This window comes from Gobio gobio, assembly GCF_949357685.1.
Source record: "Gobio gobio genome assembly, chromosome: 3".
NCBI lineage: Eukaryota > Metazoa > Chordata > Actinopteri > Cypriniformes > Gobionidae > Gobio > Gobio gobio.
Window position 1 is genome coordinate 9,220,892 of NC_137099.1, and position 20,098 is coordinate 9,240,989.

Sequence of the window (20,098 nt, forward strand, 5' to 3'; positions counted from 1 at the left end):
TAGGTAATCATGTTGAAAAGGTCATGTGTGACGTAGGTGGAAGTACAGCACGTTCTCTTTTGTCTTGACGTGCTTGAATTGTTTAAAAGCATTTGCATGAATAAGAGCATGATCATATATTGTAATGCTAGCCAAAGGATGACAGAAAAAAAAACGGATGCTGCGTTAATTGCATTAAATGTTTTAACATGTTAAACTGAACAAATTAATTGCATGTGTTAACACGCTAATTTTGACAGGACTAAATAGGCACATACACTACTAGTCAAAAGTTTGGAAACTGTACTATTTTGTCTCTTTTGCTCACCAAGGCTGCATTTATTTGAAATATGTCTACAATTTATAATAACTTTATTATATTAGAATATATTTTAAAAAGCAATTTATTCCTGTGATGCAAAGCTGAGTTTTCAGCATAATTACTCCAGTTTTCAGTGTCACATGATCCTTCAGAAATCATTCTAATATGATGATTTGATGCTCAAGAAACATTTCTAATTATTATCAATGTTGAAAACAGTTGTGTACCATTTTTTTCAGGATTATTTAATGAATAGAAAGGTCAAAAGAACAGCATTTATCTGAAATATTATACATTTCTATACTGTCACTTGATCAATTTAATGCATCCTTGCTGAATAAATGTATTAATTTCTTTAATACATTTCCTCCCCCCTACCGACCAAAAACTTTTGAACGGTAGTACAATGTTGCAAAAGCTTTCTATTCCAGATAAATTCAGTTCTTTTGAGCTTTCAAATCATCAAATAATCCTAAAAATTGTTTTACACAACTGCTTTAAACATTGATAATAATCATAAATGTTTCTTGAGCAGCAAATCAGCATATTATTATGATTTCTGAAGGATCATGTGACACTGAAGACTGGAGTAATGGTGCTCAAAATACAGCTTTGCATCACAGGAAAAAATAAAATGTTAAATATATTCAAATAGGAAACAGTTATTTTACATTTTAATAATATTTCACAATATTACAGCTTTTTTGTGTTTTTAATAACATAAATGCAGCCCTGGTGAGCAGAAGAGACTTCTTTCAAAAACAATCAAAAGAGTACAGTTTCCAAACTTTTGACTGGTAGTGTATATTGTAATACTAGCCAAAGCATGACAGAAAAAAACAGATGCTGCGTTAATTTTATATTTTGAAAAAAAATTAATTGCATTCATTAACACGCTAATTTTGACAGGACTAAATAGGCACACACATATATATATATAAACAATAATTAGGTCAGTCTGTAACTAGCATTAACGTTGGAATAATAATAATATATTACAATAAAACAATACCAGTTGTTTTCTCAAACTGTACTAAAACCTAAAACAACCCTGCAGTATGCATTTGCATGCTTTTATAACTCTCAAGATTAGGTAATCCCAACAATATGTGGAATTTCATTTCAGGTCCAGCTCAACTCTCTTACCAAACAATACAAATCTTCGGAGGAAGCTGGGGCGCATATAGCTCAATGACAACAGGCTGTGCGTGTCTCTGTGTATGAAGGGTCACAGAGACCCCTCTATGACCAGTCAGCCTGGAGAGCAGGTGGTCCTTATCATCGTCTTTCCAGTTTGACTGGGACACTCGCCACATTGTGCTCGGCCAAGTTTTTAAGCAGCACCTGTGGGATCGCTGGCCCCCCGGCTCAAACATGTGGCGGTGGAGTAGACCTAAGGGGAAGTTTCACAAAAATGTTTTGGAGCAGTTGTGCTTCAGCTGAACTGTAACTGGACAGAACAATAACTCAAACAAAATACAATAACAAACGTCATGCAAAAGTAATGCATCATAAACTGCAATCAGTTTATTTTATATAAATAAATAACAATCTTAAATAATTGATTTACTTGCATGATCTTTTAACGACTTTATTTTTTAATTTGCATCTATAATATTAATGTATTTATTTTACTACATTCGTTTATTGATTTATCTTGGCCCCTAGTAAGTGCGTTTTACATCCGTGTCATGCACACATCGTTCGCAGGAAGCATCATCAACGGTTTTTGCACATCTTTGCATAATTACATCATTTGCATATGACACATAGGATGCTACAAGTTCTTTGTAACAGCACAGGCCAGCTATTTTATTAAAACACGGAACAGATTTGTGGTATAACTGTTATTACCACATGTAAATACAAACTGTCACTCAAAGATTCAATAGAGTATAACATCCAGTATATCTGCAAACGAGACATATGAAAGAAATACTGATCATTATCTGCATTCATTTGTTTCACTAATTCTTAGTTAATCCTGCATTTAGTGTTTTAAATGTTGCATTATACGACTATCACACTGCAAATCTTTTTTTGTGTAAATCTTCATTTGTGTTCTACTGAAGAAAAAAAGTTACCTACATCTTGAATGCCCTGGGGGTAAGCAGGTAAACATAAAAATTTCGTTGTTGGGTGAACTATCCCTTTAATGCATTTTAGTCTGGGACTACCTTAAAGGTTCAATGCATTTTAGTCTGGGACTACCTTAAAGGTTCAGTGTGTAGTATGTATGAGGATCTATTGTCAGAAATGCAATATAATATACGTAACTATGTTTGCAGTGGAGTATAAAGACCTTACATAATGTACCGATATGTTTTTATTACCTTAGAATAAGCCATTTCTATCTCCATACACAGCAGGTCCCCTTGCAGTGAAATCGGCATTTTGCGCCGTCATGTTTCTACAGTAGCCCTAAACGGACAAACTTCCCTACGCAGCGCTAGTCACTCTCTGCTCTCTCCGACGACGACATTTTTGTCCTGTGTTGGCCCCCGTTAGCCCAGAAATCTAGATGCACTCTAGCGGCAGGAAATATAATTTGCAGCCAGGGTCGTCTAGTAACTCTCCGTTGGCTTGCGAGCTGGAAAAACCAAACTCTGGTCAGGCCAATCACATCGTTAATAGAGTCGGTGGGCGAGCTTAACATAATGACGGCAGAGTTACGGCGGTTACGTGTGCTACTTGTAAATAAAGAAGCTGGCGAACAGTGGTCTTTTGAATCGGCTTTGGCCGCGATTCTGGAAGACGAAGCTTTTCTTTGAGAAAAAAACAAAGAGCGGTACTGAAGTCATTCTTAAAAAAGGAAGATGTGTTTTGAGTTTTGCCGACCGGATACGGTGAAAGTTTAATCTATCAAGTAGCTCCGCTTCACCTTCGTTGCTCTGGTTGGTTGTAGCGCCATCCTATTGCATACAGAGGGAATTTGAAATACAATCGTTTATCCCGCCCCTCAGATTGAGCCAATGGTGTGTTCCCAGACCCAACATCTTGATGTGGGTCTGGCTTGTCAGGCTAGGCCCCCATAGCTTCTCTATGCACTCCGAAAGGGAGGGGTGAGCGTTGGGGGATGCAATTCTTCACAACCTCACTGCTAGATGCCACTGCACCTTTAATGCTGCGTTCACACCAAACGCGAATAGAGCGTCTGGTGCGAGTGATTTCAATGTTAAGTCAATGGAAAGGCGCGTTGACGCGCGTCTGGAGGTCCCGCGGCGCGGTAGGCGTGTTTCGCTCGGAGGACGCGAATCCGCCTCATTCGCGAGTCCAGTTCGCGTGAATTGGACGCGAATTGAGCGTCTTGCGCGATACGCGCGTTACACGCGAGTGGTACTTTTGTGCATTCACACGTTTGAAGTCTGACGCCCGAGTTGAAAAATTTTAACTTTGGCGTCAATTCGCGCCACGTTAACCAATCAGGAGCCTGCTTGCTGCAGTCACGTGGTAAAGTGACGTGATGAGAAACCCTGCATAATTAAAAAATACTACTATTGTGTCTCAAAATGTAGTTTTAAGACTTTTTCAGGTGAGAATGTAGTTGTTTAAAGCTGAAATCTGTGGTTTATTTATAAAGAGAGCGTGTCTATTTCGCTTTAAACGCTCGATTTCTACACGTGTCCAATTCGCCGCGGATGGATGCAAAATGTTCACGCGTCAAACTAGACGCGGTAGACGCGATTTTGACGCTCTATTCACGTTTGGTGTGAACGCAGCCGAAACCGGGGATAAATAGCAAGGCGACAAATAAAAAGTTATATTTTAGGAAATCCTACTTTGGTCCCTAAAGATTGTCAGCAGAGATCAAGGGTGTCTTCACTCTTGTACTTCAGTTCTTTTTATTCTGTTGGTCCTGATCAATAAAGAAAATGATAAATAAATAAAAAAAATCACAGTCCACTTTATATCCGTCTATCTACCTTTGTAGATACTTACCACTCTGATATGCTAACTAATCTCTAGCATCTCGAAGTGTTGAGATGTTAAATATCTTGTTTTCTCCTGAAAGTATCATGCATACTTCATATCATCGCCACACTTGTGTTAAACATGGCACTGTACGGAGACACGGTCCAAATGTGCCTCGCTCTTTCACCTCAGCCCTCTGATAAGTGGAAAATTGAGTTGAGGAAATGAAGCCCAAGTTGATTTTGGGTAGTTTAGCACCACTGTATAATTGGTGTTCATTTGGTACCATAATTATGCTCAGGAAAGGACAAAAATAGCCTTACTTGTCAAATTATTAATGGCCCTATAAGTGTGAAGATAAAAGTCCCCCTGTTCAGACCGTGTTTTTTAAGAAAACACAGAGGTGGGTTGTGAAGGGTTTAGCCACCAACACCACAGCGCGGTACAAGCGAGTCTTTGCCACGTGTTATGTTCTGCCTCATAAATATTGTTACAAGCCAATGATCAGCATTCAACTTTTAAGTTTCCTGTGTTATTTCAAACCTTAAAAATAAGTTAAATTCAGAAGAGTGTAAAAATGACTGATGTTCATAAAATAAGAAAACCACTAGGGCTAGACAATATTTTGAATATTGTAACATTATATACACACGCATGCCTCACAGATATTGGGATGATATACGGCAACAACTGTGGGACAACGCTGACCACAGGGAATTCTTTTGGTCCAGAATCAGAAGGTAAGGGTCGACTCACTAGAGCAAAGGTGAGCAAAGATTTCAACAGGTAAACCAATGTTCTAGGATCAAAATCAATTAATCTCTCAGGTCAATGGAATTCAGTCAATCAATAGAAAAGGTAAATATATTATTCTGATTATTTGTCTTTGAATAAATTGTAACCCTATTGGAATCGCAATGAAGAAACAAACCTACTAACTAAAACAACAATAATTCAAATGAATAGTAGCTAAATTAAAAAAACATCCAAGTTCAGATTCAGATTCCAAAATCAGTTTCTGTAATTAAACCTCAGTTTTCAATATTCAGGTCAGTTTCACAATCAATGTCTCAATTTAAAATTCAGTTCCTCAAGTTCAAGATCCGTTTTAAGTTTAGAGTCTGTTTGAACTTGATATTTATCAAGTTTATCAAGTACACAACCTTGCAAAAACAAAGCCAAAACAATCATTAGTATTACACAATCATTCAAATAAACCATTTAAAATGTACTAAATTGTCTGTTTCACTCATCTGTATATGAAACACACACATAATAATCACCATGTGCTCCGTCAATACATTGAAGTCTATGCACAGTGTTAGCAAAGCTAGCACCACATGACACACATTTCACGTTAGACACACATATCACTTTCTAACAAGTAAGACATCTTTCAAACATCTTTCAAGCACAATACACTCTTAAAGCATTTCCATCACTTTTCACTCTTTCAAATTCCTTTTTCACATTACTCTTCCAATAATAACATCCAACATTCAAATTAAAGGACACATTTCTTAGAAAGAAATTTGTACCAAGAGAAATATAACACAAAGAGTAAAGAAATAAAGATGGTTCTCCGTGGAAAATCTTGATTAGGCTCTATCTCATCGGTTTCTCATCGTAACGTCTGGTTTAGAGTCGTTTTACACTCTTTTCTTAGAGAGTGAGCTTTCAAGGAATTAGTATCTTGCAAATCTACTTCTCAGTCTGTTAATAATCTATCGCTGGAATATTTAACTGTTAAAATTATTAAAAAGCAGAGGGCGGGACTAGCCTTTCACTTAACCAGTTAGAAATCACATCAGCGTTTTTCATCTTCTTTTGAATTATTTACAATAAAATAAATGTTACTTTATGTTCTTTTTTGTCTATTATTTTTACAGTGATATAAATAAAATAATACTACCTATAAATATTAGTGACCTGGGTTAATGATCTGGACTTATTTATAAATATATGGCATTTGCACTTAGTGTAAATAGCAATTATCGCTAAGAAAATATGCTATTTACACTAAGTGCAAATAGCGATAGATGCTATTTACACCAAGTGTAAAAAAGCAACTAGATTCTATTTACACTCAGTGAAAATAACATTTTCTTAGCAATCGATGATATTAACACTAAGTGCAAATAGCTGTAGATTCTATTTACTAAGTGAAGTAGCATACTAAGTGAAAATAGCGATATATTCAATTTACACCATATAAAAGTAGTTATTTGCAATATATGTAAATAGTAATTAGATGCTATTTATACTTCATTTTGACAGATACATACTATTTGAACCTCAGTATTGTTGTACATAAACAGGATGCGATTTATAACAGTGTGTAAATGATTATATTTATTAAAATTATTAAATGGATGCCGCCTTAATGGGACAGAGCCCATAAAAGCCCTCCCTACACCTATCCCTAACCTTACCCAAAAATGCTTGTATTATTATTACTTTAATTTCCACTTTATTTCCATTTTTAGAACATTTTCTCCATTTTTATTAAAATCAATGCCTTTCCGATGTGATATGTGATGGGAAAAGAGAGAAGAGCGAACTCTGCAAAAGGCGGATTCGAACCCGGGTCGATTGCATCAAAAGTTAGCTCTTGAAGGCTTATGCTTTACTGACTACACCACTGAAAACATAGAAATAATCTGTTATTTTTGTATCTTGTTTTTCCCAAACAGGCATTGTTAGGCGGAGTTAGTGCGAATAGCACTTGCCAACAAGGCACGCCATGCATTTGCACTTGGTGTAAATAGACACTCCCTATATATATAGCATATAAAATTTCCTGGAAGAATCACTGTGGAAAAAAAAAGTTTATATATAATAATATAATGTACAGAAGTATAATTTAAAAAAAAAGATTTGTTAAACATTTAAACGTAATGCATTCGGTATTGTGTTATGCCCTAAAAAAGTAACTAACTTCATAACTTAGTTACTTTTTATGGAAAGTAATGTGTTACGTTACTTTTGCATTACTTTTCTCACTTGGGCTGGGCTGGGCTTGCTTGTTCTATTTTTGCCAAATGTAAAGGCCCTTTCACACCAAAAGTCAAATGAATTTATTGACTATAAGTCAGCCAATAAATGGGAAAACAAAGTAACTTGCTTTACTTATTAGAAAAAGTAACTATTTTGTTGTAAATTTAAAAGTAATGTGTTACTTTACTAGTTACTTGAAAAAGTAAATCAGATTATTTAATTTGCGTTACTTGCAATGCGTTACCCCCAACGCTGCTACTTTATGTACACTTTTATTAAAACTCTGGACATTTTGAAATAATGCTATAGATTTAGAGTTGTCAACATGTAATCTAAGATAGAGCAAATTAAAAAAAATTAAGAAGATGCATGGGCTGTAACACAGAATGAACATGAAAACGTTCCCTGGCTTTCAGAGGCAAAGATAATAACTACACAAAAAGCTGCCATTGGTCAGTATTTACTTTCACACTACTCGCGCAATCTTTTTTGTCTCTCTCTATAAAGTCGCAAACTGAGTTGTGGTGAAGTGTGAGTCAATAAATGGGGTAAACGGAATGGTTTTCATGTGTGTTTGTGAAATATCACACCCGATAAAAAAGCAATTCATAAACTTTTTTGGGAACTGAAAGTGGATGTTGGCCATTACAAAGCTGACCACTGGAGCACTGTCTCAAAAAGAGGCGTCCTGAAATACAACTGAATAGCTATTAAATAAAAAAACATTTCTGATTCATCATTCACATCATTGACTACAATGTTCTCTGTAGATATCTGCATCGAAAATCATCAATAATTAATACTTGCATTATTTGTAAATCATCTTTCATGTGACTCATATATTTATAATGACTTGTTATAGATACAGGCTTCTAAAGCAAGATATTAAAAGGGAATATTTAGTACTACTAACTTTAGAAGGCTGTATATGCATTATAAAAATATTTATTGAAAAATTACAATTAATTCATCATGATGTTCTCTAATGCATTGCAAAAATTCACAATTATGCTTTACATTTTAACAGGTTTCATGTGTTAAGTAGTATAATGAATCGTAATTGTATGAAGCCATTTAATGCATTACAATGTCTAATATCTTTATAACGCATTATATATCAAAATAAATCAACCAAACCAGCAAATACGTACATTAACTCTTTTTGCATACCGCATGTGCGGAACCAACCAAACTGTAGCCATTTCACTGCTTACAAACAAAGAAACCATGTTGAATGAGCTACATGATTGTGGTTTCTACTGTGGATTTGGCCTCCACCGATGATTCATTGTTTCTGTTAACATATACCACACCGCTAGGTTGTTGTACAGCCTTAGACACGTTACACAATGATGTCAAACAATATTCATTTGTCCTCTTTGTCAATACCACAATGCCTGGCGAGTGGGAGGTTTGTGGCAAAGGTTAGCCAGGTGGCGTCTTCTAAACAGAGTGTAAATGTTTACAGACGTTACGGCCTGTCCGCTTAGCATTAGGGCATGTGCGCGAAACAACACGCGGCTGAAAGATTATTCCACGATTTCACTGTTTTATGTCACTATTTTGTCCTAAAGATGACCCAGCTCGACCCAAGCACGTTTGTATCCCCAGAAGTCAGAAAGAACTAATTGAAGAGAGACAGGGAAAGTTGTTTTTCTTGGGACAGCTGCAGCGAGCTGGTCTGCACTGTCTGTATCAGATGTCCCCCCACACATCCTAATACAAATATTGTGCGGCAGTTGCCATGGTCACGACCAGGCAACAGCTGGCGGGATTCAGTTCACCTAGAACCTGTTCCTGTTGGCGTGACTCCAGGCGCTCTGAGCTGGAGCTTCGCAGGAGATTCCATGAAATATTTGTTCTGCTTTTACATTTTTTTTCCATGTTTTTCTCATACACCATCTCTAGATGCCTTCTGCTAATATAGCTGTGTATATATAAACATTATAATGTTTATTATTAGTACATTGATTATATTATACATAGTTCATTAATGTTTGCACTTATTTATATTTATATATATATATATATATATATATATATATATATATATATATATATATATATATATATATATATATATATATATATATATATATATATATATATATATATATATATATATATATATATATATATATATAGTACACACATACATACATAAATAAATAAAAACTATTATAATACTAATAATATTATGATACTCCAGCTTAAACAATTAAGCAATTACTATCTGTGTCTATAATTCATACCTCAGTAGCCAAACTTGAGATTGAGGCAATATATTTTATTTAAATACAGACATGTTTTAATTTATAGCTGTACAAATCTGTACATAAGTCTTCTGTTTACCACTTTATTATTATTTTCTTTATGTGTGTTTGTGTGTGTAATAAAATATGTATATAATACTTAACGAACTATATATATATATATATATATATATATATATATATATATATATACATACATACATACATATATATTATACATATATACATACATACACACACACACACACACACACACACACACACACACACACACACACACACACACACACACACACACACGATACACTTTTTGCCATTGAGATGACTTGGAAAAAGTGTCCCAACCACCCTGAATTCACCCTATATATATATATATATATATTTTATAGTTTGTTTAATGGCAGGTTACATTGTGCATTTGTGACTACATGCCCCGCTACACGTACAATGAATATCCAATTATTAATTCCTTTCCTTTTGTTTTCATTCAAGACTGAACTTGACCTTTAAGCAAAGTGACTTTTAAGTAAAAAAAAAAGTTTAATCTAAGGATTAAAAAGTGTGATAAATCGCCCCGAACTATAGTAGGCCTATAAAACAAAACAAAAAAAAAAACTATTCAAGCCAATAGAAAATAGTTGCAAATGCACAACTTATCCATTCTTTAACTATGCAGCTAACAACACTGAACTGTTACTTCTGAACTAACCCTTCACCAGATACTCATCATTCCCTAGCTGAAAAGAGTCCAAGTCATAAATACATTTGAGGAGGTGCGCGAGTTCCTCACCGCAGAGCCGTCTGCTCCTATCGCGCGCGCAGGGTTCAGGTTACGGTTATCGGAAGGAATCTACGAAAAAAGCGGAGCCAAGCGCAACTGCTCATCATCAGGACAGATTAACCTTGTCAAGCGGGGGTGTACCAGGAAGCGAAGGAGAGAGAGGGAGAGAGAATGGCTGGCAGGCAGGCAAGCTGGCTCCACTGCTAACTCAACACCACTGAGGCCTTTCCTCACTCCTGAGGGAGTGCAAACACGCGTCTCCTTTTACAGCCTCTCCTGTGCCATTACACGCGCATATCCTCCCAGAAAAAAACATGCGAGCGTTACATCCTTCTCTCATTCGGCACGTCTTTATTTTCACACTGCTATCGTGGCGTAATATTTGGTTGCGTTTTTGTTGCTCTGATGTTATCGCTTATCGCTGAATGAGCATATCCTAAAGTTGCAAGTCATGCATCAACAGCTCACATGAGAGAGAGAAAAAACAGTCTGGCTTAGTTTAATATATAGATTTGGTCTGTAGCCTATAGCGGATTTTAGATTACAATCTGTAGATATTTGGACTCATATTTCAAAATTTGTTGACTTATAGTACAGCCAAATAAATAAAAATGCTGATTTGCTGCTCAAGAAACATTTTTTATTATTATTAATGCTGAAAACAGCTGTGCTGCTTCATTTCTTAGTTTTTTTTTTTTCAGGATTGAAAGTAAAATAAAAAAAGGCATTTATTTGAAATAAAAACTTTTATAACATTTTAAATATGTACTGTCACTTTGATCAATCTAATGCATCCTTGCTGAATAAAAGTATATATATATATATATATATATATATATATATATATATATATATATATATATATATATATATATATATATATATATATATATATATATATATATATATATATATACATTCTGACCTCAATCTTTTAAACGGTAGTACTACCCTAATATGCTATTATAAACAGACCAACTACCAGAAACCCTTTCATCTTTGATCACATTTCACACCAAACTGCAGAAATCTTGCTGAAGTGACAGGACGACCCTCGGGTCAGAGTTGTAAAAGCTTAGGCGCTGTGAAGTGACCTCTTACAGTTCCTTGTCAAGCATTCGAGGCTTAGAAATGCACATAAGCAAAGCTTCGCATAGCGACAAGACAAATCGTTAGCAAAGCTGAGGTGATTTATTAAATCCAACAGCTGCATTGCCTGTGATGTCGGCCTCATCAGATGTGTCTAAAAATCGTAAAACAATAAATTTTTATTTGTTTGCGAAATAGCACGTCTATCAATAGCTTTGAAAATAGCACTGGTAAAACATATGGCCGGCGTATTTTTTAGACATATGTCGGACAGAGCACATTATGACACTATTGTAAACATGGACTTTGAGGCACAAGTATAACAAATTCGATGGGAAATATGATTCATAATAAGCGAAGAGTCCAAAACTCCTTGTACACTTGACGTTTCAACAGCCAGAGAATTGAACTTTGCTGATCTCCTATTCGTACTAAAAGCAGGCATACGGCCAAACAGTTTGTGGTTTTCTGTCAACGATCTAGAAAAGGCACGGTCGTCCTTGCCAGAAAAACAAGTGAAAGCCAAGCCACTGTGGTGCTTTTCTTGCCCACTTGAAAGGCAGTGGATGTGCTCTTCATTCCCACCCCGCTGTTCCCTGAAGGTCCAAGAAGGCATGAAGGTGTCAGGGTTTAGCTGCAAGAAGAAAACTACAGCTAAATAGCGACTTGTATAACATGCTTTACTATAACATTTGTTCTTAAGCCTATACGTTCTGTTATTCGTCAAGTTGATAGGTTTTGTTTTCAGCCTGTTTTTCATCGAACGTGCTGTTGAATGAGATTCAACCAAAGCCTCTTGCGAGAAGCGTGTTGAAAAACACAGGTGGAAGTTTTTCGAAGCATCTGACAGGCTGTTGACAACGTACAAGAGAGGTGTGGCACCGTGCCATGCTGGCCCCGGGCGGCACTTACCCTCAACCCATCAACTGTGGGCAAACGCCTCATGCTGTAATCAACACACACACAAAGAAAGAAAGAAAGAAAGAAAGAAAGAAAGAAAGAAAGAAAGAAAGAAAGAAAGAAAGAAAGAAAGAAAGAAAGAAAGAAAGAAAGAAAGAAAGAAAGAAAGAAAGAAAGAAAGAGTCTTGTATTAAAGGGATAGTTCACTCAAAAATTTAAATTCTGTGAAAGTTTTTGGGTGAACTATTCTTTTAAAGAAAAAAGTTTTCGTGAAAATGACAGAAGCTTGTTTTCACCACAGAATAAAAAAATAAGTAATTGCGACTTCTCACAATTCAGACTTTTTTTCTCGCAATTGCAAATTTACAATTGCGAGATAGTCACGATTGCGAGAAAAAGTCAATTGTGTTATAGTTGCAGTTACAAGAAAGTCAGAATTGCGAGAAATAAAGTCGTAATTGTGAGAAAAAGTCAGAATTGCGAGATATAAAGTCACAATTGTGTGTCAAAGTCAGACTTGCGAGATATAAAGTCGCAAGTGCGAGAAAAAGTCAGAATTGCGAGATATAAAGTCGTAAGTGCGAGAAAAAGTCAGAATTGTGAGATATAAAGTCGCAATTGTGTGTTAAAGCCAGAATTGCGAGATATAGTCGCAATTTCGAGAAAAAGTCAGAATTGTGTGAATTAAAGTCAGAATTACAATATAAAGTTACAATTGTGTGTCAAAGTCAGAATTGTGAGATATAAAGTCAGAATTGCGAGATAGTCGCAATTTCGAGAAAAAGTCAGAATTGTGTGAATTAAAGTCAGAATTACAATATAAAGTTACAATTGTGTGTCAAAGTCAGAATTGCGAGATATAAATTCAGAATTGCGAGATATAAAGTCACAATTGTGTGTCAAAAGTCAGAATTGCGAGATATAAGGTCGCAAGTGCAAGATATAAAGTTGCAAGTGCGAGAAGTCAGAATTACGAGATATAAAGTTGCAAGTGCGAGAAGTCAGAATTGCGAGATATAAAGTTGCAATTGTGTGTCAAAGTCAGAAATGCGAGATATAAAGTCAGAATTGCGAGATATAAAGTCACAATTGTGTGTCAAAGTCAGAATTGCAAGAAAAAGTCAGAGTTGCGATATAAAGTTACAATTGTGTTTCAAAGTCAGAATTGCGTGATATAAAGTCAGAATTGCGATATAAAGTTACGATTGTGTTTCAAAGTCAGAATTGCAAGATATAGGCAGAATTGCGATATAAAAGTCAGAATTGTGAGATATAAAGTCAGAATTACGATATAAAGTCACAATTGTGTGTTACAGTCAGAATTGCGAGATATAAAGTCACAATTGTGAGTCAAAGTCAGAATCGCGAGATATAAAGTCGCAATTGACCTATCGGTTGGCCCCGCCCCCCTTTGTTACTGTTGCTAACTCGGACAAACAAACCGAGTTGCTATAATCTTACAATGACAGCTGTCAGTGTGAAAAACTTATCCCAAGATGTTTTTGGACACAGAATGTAGTGTATACCCCGTTCGAATGATGGCCAAACTTAACTGATGGTTTATCAAGTTTATTATGTCCTTTTTCACTCCAAAAAATCATTGTAAGAGCTGAACAAACAAAGCATAAGAAGTGCGCATTAACGTCTCATTCACAAACTATCTCTCTCCGTTGCATTACCATTAACATACACAGCAAATTACACAAAAACACTCAAACAACTAACAGTATACACAGAGCTTGTGACTTTTCGGGGGTGCAGTTAATAACTGGTAAACTTTGTATCTGCAAAACAACTCCGATAAACTGCGTGCAAGCTTTCCCTTTCACTATCCGTAGACTATAATACCCATCAAAATAGGAGTCCTCCTTAGTACGACAGATAATGTACACTTTAAACATATCTAAAATTAAATTAATTTACATATAACCAGTTTAATATGGAGTTACGGCACTGAAATGTAGACCTTCGTGTTTTTGACCTACAGTGTTACATGATGTGAGAACAGTTAACGTTTACGTTAGTTATTTCGGTTTGTATGTTAGCAGGGACTTTAATTGTAACTTAACGAGAGTATGACAAACAGAAAATCCTCTCAGGATTCCTGGAATAAGTGTTGCAGTACCTCAGGCACGACATTTTAGCATTTTTGTCGCATAAACACCATCAAACCGATGAGAGCTTCGGATTTTTCAATGTTTCTCTATGGCGCCGACACCTAAAGATGTCAGAGTTCCGGTCCCAGCGCAACTGATACTCAACTGCCATTGGCTCATCTGCGTTCGAGGGGAGGGGCTTACCGATAGGTCAATTGTGTGTCAAAGTCAGAATTGCAAGAAAAAGTCAGAATTGCGATATAAAGTTACAATTGTGTTTCAAAGTCAGAATTGCATGATATAAAGTCAGAATTGCGAAATAGTTACAATTGTGTATCAAAGACAGAATTGCGAGATATAAAGTCAGAATTGCGATATAAAGTTACAATTGTGTGTCAAAGTTAGAATTGCGAGATATAAAGTCAGAATTGCGATATAAAGTTACAATTGTGTGTTAAAGTTAGAATTGTGAGATATAAAATTACAATTGCAAGTTATAAAGTCAGAACTCGCAATTGCGACTTTATATTGCGATATTATGCTGCAAGATATAAAGTCTTAATTGCGAATTCTGTTATATAAAGTCACAATTACAAGAAAAAAGTCAGGATTTCAAGATATAAATCGTAATTGTGAGAAAAAATCAAGAAAGTGAGAATTGCGATATCACAAGTGATTAATATGCTCAAGCCAGAAATTAGCTTTTTATTAAGAGGCAGTAACTCTAACCATATAAATACATTGCATGTCTTATTTTTATTTAAATGAATTCAGTTTCAATCTGAAGCGACCTTCTGGTAATTTTTTTTAATTGGATGCAATGAGATCGCTCCTTAAAGAGATAGTTCACACAAAAATGAAAATTAGCCCATGATTTACTCACCCTCAAGCAATCCTAAGTATATATGACATTCTTCTTTCAGACGAATTAAATCGGAGTTATATTAAAAAAGTCCTGGCTTATCCAAGCTTCATAATGGCAGTGATTGTTGCTCCGTTTTTTTGAAGTCCATAAAAGTGCATCTGTCCGTCATATAACTGCTCCTCACGGCTCTGGGGGGTTAATAAAGGCCTTCCATATTTAAAAATATCCATATTTAAAACTCGCCTTCCGTATTCAACTTACGGAAAAAGTGTAGTGCCTCTCGCAGTTCAAAATGCTTACTCTACATCTGACAACATTGCACACTAGTTACGCCCGTGAGACATTTTACTTTATAAAGTTTTAAATATGGATATTTTTAAATATGGAAGGCCTTTATTAACCCTTCTGGAGCCGTGTGGAGCGGTTATATGACGGACAGATGCACTTTTATGGACTTCAAAAACAATCACTGCCATTATAAAGCTTGGATTAGCCAGGACGTTTGTAATATAACTGAAAGAAGAATGTCATATACACCTCGGGTGACTTGAGGGTGAGTAAATCATGGGCTAATTTTCATTTTTGGGTGAACTAACCCTTTAATAATGAATCTGTCTACATTGCAATAGCGGGAGAGATCAAGCCATCGGTCCTTTTCGTTCACTGCGACAAAACTGGATCGCTGGAGCAAGCTAGTTTAGTTGCATCGCTAGTGTGCGGGTGTCATTCCTTACAATGCCTCTACACCTCAAATGAAAAGTGTGATATGACCAAACTAGATTTGTTGATTTCATGTGGTTGTATCGCGCCACAGTGTGAAGGCCCAGCAATTGAAAATGTGAATGGGGGGAAAGAAAGGGAAAAAAAACGGGCAGGCTGGGAGTGCAGGTTGAGACCCAGCCCCTGACATTCCTATCTGTACCTGTGCATGCTGCGGAGTGACTGGAGGTGTGCCGGAGCTTAAGAGAGCCACTATTTACCCGCTGGGCCGGAAAGCCTCGAGGAGGAGGAGGAGGAGGAGGAGGAGGAGGAGAGGCCAGTGGGTGCATTACTCGGTTTAGACGTGGCCAGGAACAAAAAAAAAAAAGGCTCTGAAAATGCTGCCGACAGCAATTGTCAGCATGGCCCTCGCGCTTTCTCTGACACAAACACACACTGCAGTTCACACATGCATTCATTCTCTTTTAATGGATACATGTGACAGGATTTGCTTTGTTTTGCTCCTGCTAGAAAGAAACCAAGACAGAAAGAAGAGCAATTTACTCATCAAGGGTCAATATTTCTTACTATATAAACACATTATATGTCTTGCTTTTATTTTAAAAAACTAATTTAAATGAAGTCTCAATCTGCATAATTATATAGGTTGTTGCATACAAAATCAACACATTTAGGCAATACGTAATATTTGGGATGTTTTATGCAAGAACAGCAAAAATACTAAATCAATACATTTAAATAATCAGAAAAATACTTTATTATATATTCATTAAACTAATTTAATAACTAAAAAACAAACTATCCCAGTTTTGCTCTGAGCACCTTTTTATTTCTGACTCTTTCTTGGAGCCTGCAAATATACAGATGGCATATGAATGAATATAGTAATATGTCAATACCGTGTGTGTGTGTGTGTGTGTGTGTATTTGTGAATGATTGTGAGCAGTGAGCCATCCATCCAGAAGAAAGGACCGGAAAAATGCAGTCCACAACAGCAGTACCATGTGCCGACCGGAAAGGCGTTATGTAAATGGGTCACTCATTAAAAGTTTATTACGAGTTTGTCTGTGTGTGTGTGTGTGTGTGTGTGTGTGTGTGTGTGTGTGTGTGTGTGTGTGTGTGTGTGTGTGTGTGTGTGGCAGGGGGGATACCATGTTAACTACAATAAACTATTATTGTTTTACAGAAGCAACAAAAGCATTCTGGCAGAAACTGTGCTTGCCAAGTATGGTAAAACATTAATTTGTCTTAAAAATAAGGTAACATGCAATCATAATTAAGAGCAATTATAAACTATTTACTCATCTTCTCTGTAAATGCTGCATTTCAGAAGGATTCAGAACTATCATTTTAATAAACACTATCATTGCTGAAGTGTAATAATTGGTATAATTACCAACCAGCTAATGAATTAAATAATTGCAGTGGCATTATAAGATGTTAAATCATTTGCAGCCCTTGTTACTTCTGTAACATGACATTTTGGAACGAAATGGAATATTAAATGTGGGGGGAGATGACTACTAGGCTTTTGGACCAGGATGTGAGGCATAACTTGGCTACTCGGCCACCCACATGACCTAGATGACATCAGCTGAAAAGAGAGATAGTTTCAAAGGAAGAGCAAGTGCGTTTTGATGATTTTGAGATTCAAAACAAAAAGCAAACAGGGTCCATTTTGGCCGCATTTACCCATGTGGCACAGATCGGATATAACCCATGAACGTGTTAGAAGTAAAAAAGCACATGGATATATTCTATTCTCAGATCGGTTTCAGGCCTCATTCATGGGTGGAAATTAATCTGATATGAATCGGATATGTGCATTTGCTTTTGCCATGTAAGCGGACAGATCGGATATTCCCTGTTAATGCGAGTCGTACGTCATGAAAAAGCGACGGTGGCGAATGACATCATCTCAGGTGGACACCAACTGTGGTCACATGACTCAATGGCACACAGCCCAATGTTTTTGCTGACCTTTAAAAAGGCACAATACGTAAGATTTTTGGATTCAAATATCCAAAAACCACTAGAACAATGTTATATAATTTGTTGACTTATGTTTCCAAGAATGTTTAAATCCAGAGAAATAAAGGGATAGTTCACCCAAAAAGGAAAGGTGTACATGACATTCAGAAAAATTCACAATTCCTGGCTCTTCCAAGCTTTATAATGGCAGTGAATTGCTGTTTCTGTTTGGAAGTCCATAAAAGTGCTCCACACGGCTCCAGGGGTTAATAAAGGCTTTCTGAAGCGAAGCGTTTGTGGAAGAAAAATATCCATATTTAACGTCCTACGTCATTCGCGGGAACGCCACACTGTAAAAAATCCAACTCACAAAACTTTTGACTAATGATGTTTTAGTTCACTGGACAATTAAATGCAAAAAAGTTGGCTTAACTCATGAAAAGAAGTTGGTTCAACAATCGTTGGACCAACCTAGTATTAATAGTAAATTTGATTTGTAAATGCAAGTTAACAAGCATACAAGTTGCAACAAGTTAACAATGCATTCTGGGATTCTTGATGTGGGAGGAAATCTCACAGGAGGTCAAAGTGCTTAGTGTACAATCGGTTTTAAACCTTAGTCAGCTTTTCTGATTAAAACCGTGCTGGCTCTTTTCTAGGATCACAATTAAAAAAAGTAAATAGTATATTGCTCATATTAAAGGTCCCGTTCTTCGTGTTTTTTTGAAGCTTTGATTGTGTTTACAGTGTGCAATATAACATGTGTTCATGTTTCGCGTGTAAAAAAAAATGTATTTTTAACACAATTTACTTATCTGTACACCGCTGTTTTCACTGTCCTACAAACGACTGAAGACTTCCTTTATTCTATGAAGTCCCTCCTTCAGAAACACGTAACGAGTTCTGATTGTGTCAGCGGTTCCCGTGTTGCGATTTGACAGCAGCTTAGCGAACGTAGCACGGTCCTGTGTTGTGATTCGACAGCAGCTTAGCGCACGTGGAAAGGTCACGCCTCTTAACGGGAGATATATACGCGCTTAATAATCTCTACAGCGTCCCTGGGAAAGCCAAACAAAGGTGATTTGACTCCGGGATGAAAATAACAGCGTCTCGACGACATGGCGACAAACACACTGAAACGCAGCACTTCCTTTTCTCCACGCGACGTCCTCTTCTTCTCCACGTGGGACAGCAACAAGACCACGCCCCCTTTTTTCGCGTATTCTTGTGGGCGGAGGTTAGTCTGTTCTACTGCTCTACTGACGTAATTAAAGCAGGAAATACCAGGATGTAGTCCTAACCAGCCGTTCGCTGTAGGCTTTGAAAGGGAACTTCTGTTAAATAAAATATCTCGCTTGGCATTGAACTTTGAGCTTTATCATTTTACAGGTATTATTTATGCTCTAGCAGCAACATTACACACTAACTAAAGTTTGAACAATGGGATCACGAAGAACAGGACCTTTAAACTCAGTGAATTCAGCTGCTAAACAATAGCAGCTGACAGCATTTGATTGGGTTTTCTCTTGCTTTTCTTGCCAAACATTAAAAAGTCGTCAAACTGCCCAACTAAAAATGGTGAAATAAAAAAATAAAAACTCTTCTTAAATTGGGAGACATGTGACCGTACTCAGTTAATTGAGTTAAGTGAACTACTTTGTTTAAAAGTTGAGTAAACTAAAAAAAGCTGTGCAGCAAATCGCCTTACAATTTTAAGTTATGTCAACTTTTCTTTCTTTTTTACAGTGAACACGCGTACGACAGTTAGCGATTACAGTTTGTAAAGTTTTAAATATGAATATTTATCTTACACAAACGCATCGCTTCGCCTCAGAAGGCCTTTATTAACCCCCAGAGCCGTGTGGAGCACTTTTATGATGGATAGATGCACTTTTATGGACTTCAAAACCGAAACAGCCATTCACTGCCATTATAAAGCTTGGACTAGCGAGGACTTTTTTAATATAACTACGATTGTATTCGTCTGAAAGAAGAATGTCATATACATCTAGGATGACTTGAGGGTGAGTAAATCATGGGCTAATTCTCATTTTTAGGTGAACTAACTCTTAAGCAATTCTAAACAGGCCACGGACCGTCTGTGTGTCGCCTATCACTGTCATAATACCTGCGTTACCCTCGATTTACGGTAATTTATAAGCTTTAATAATTTATAAATAAGCTTTAATATAT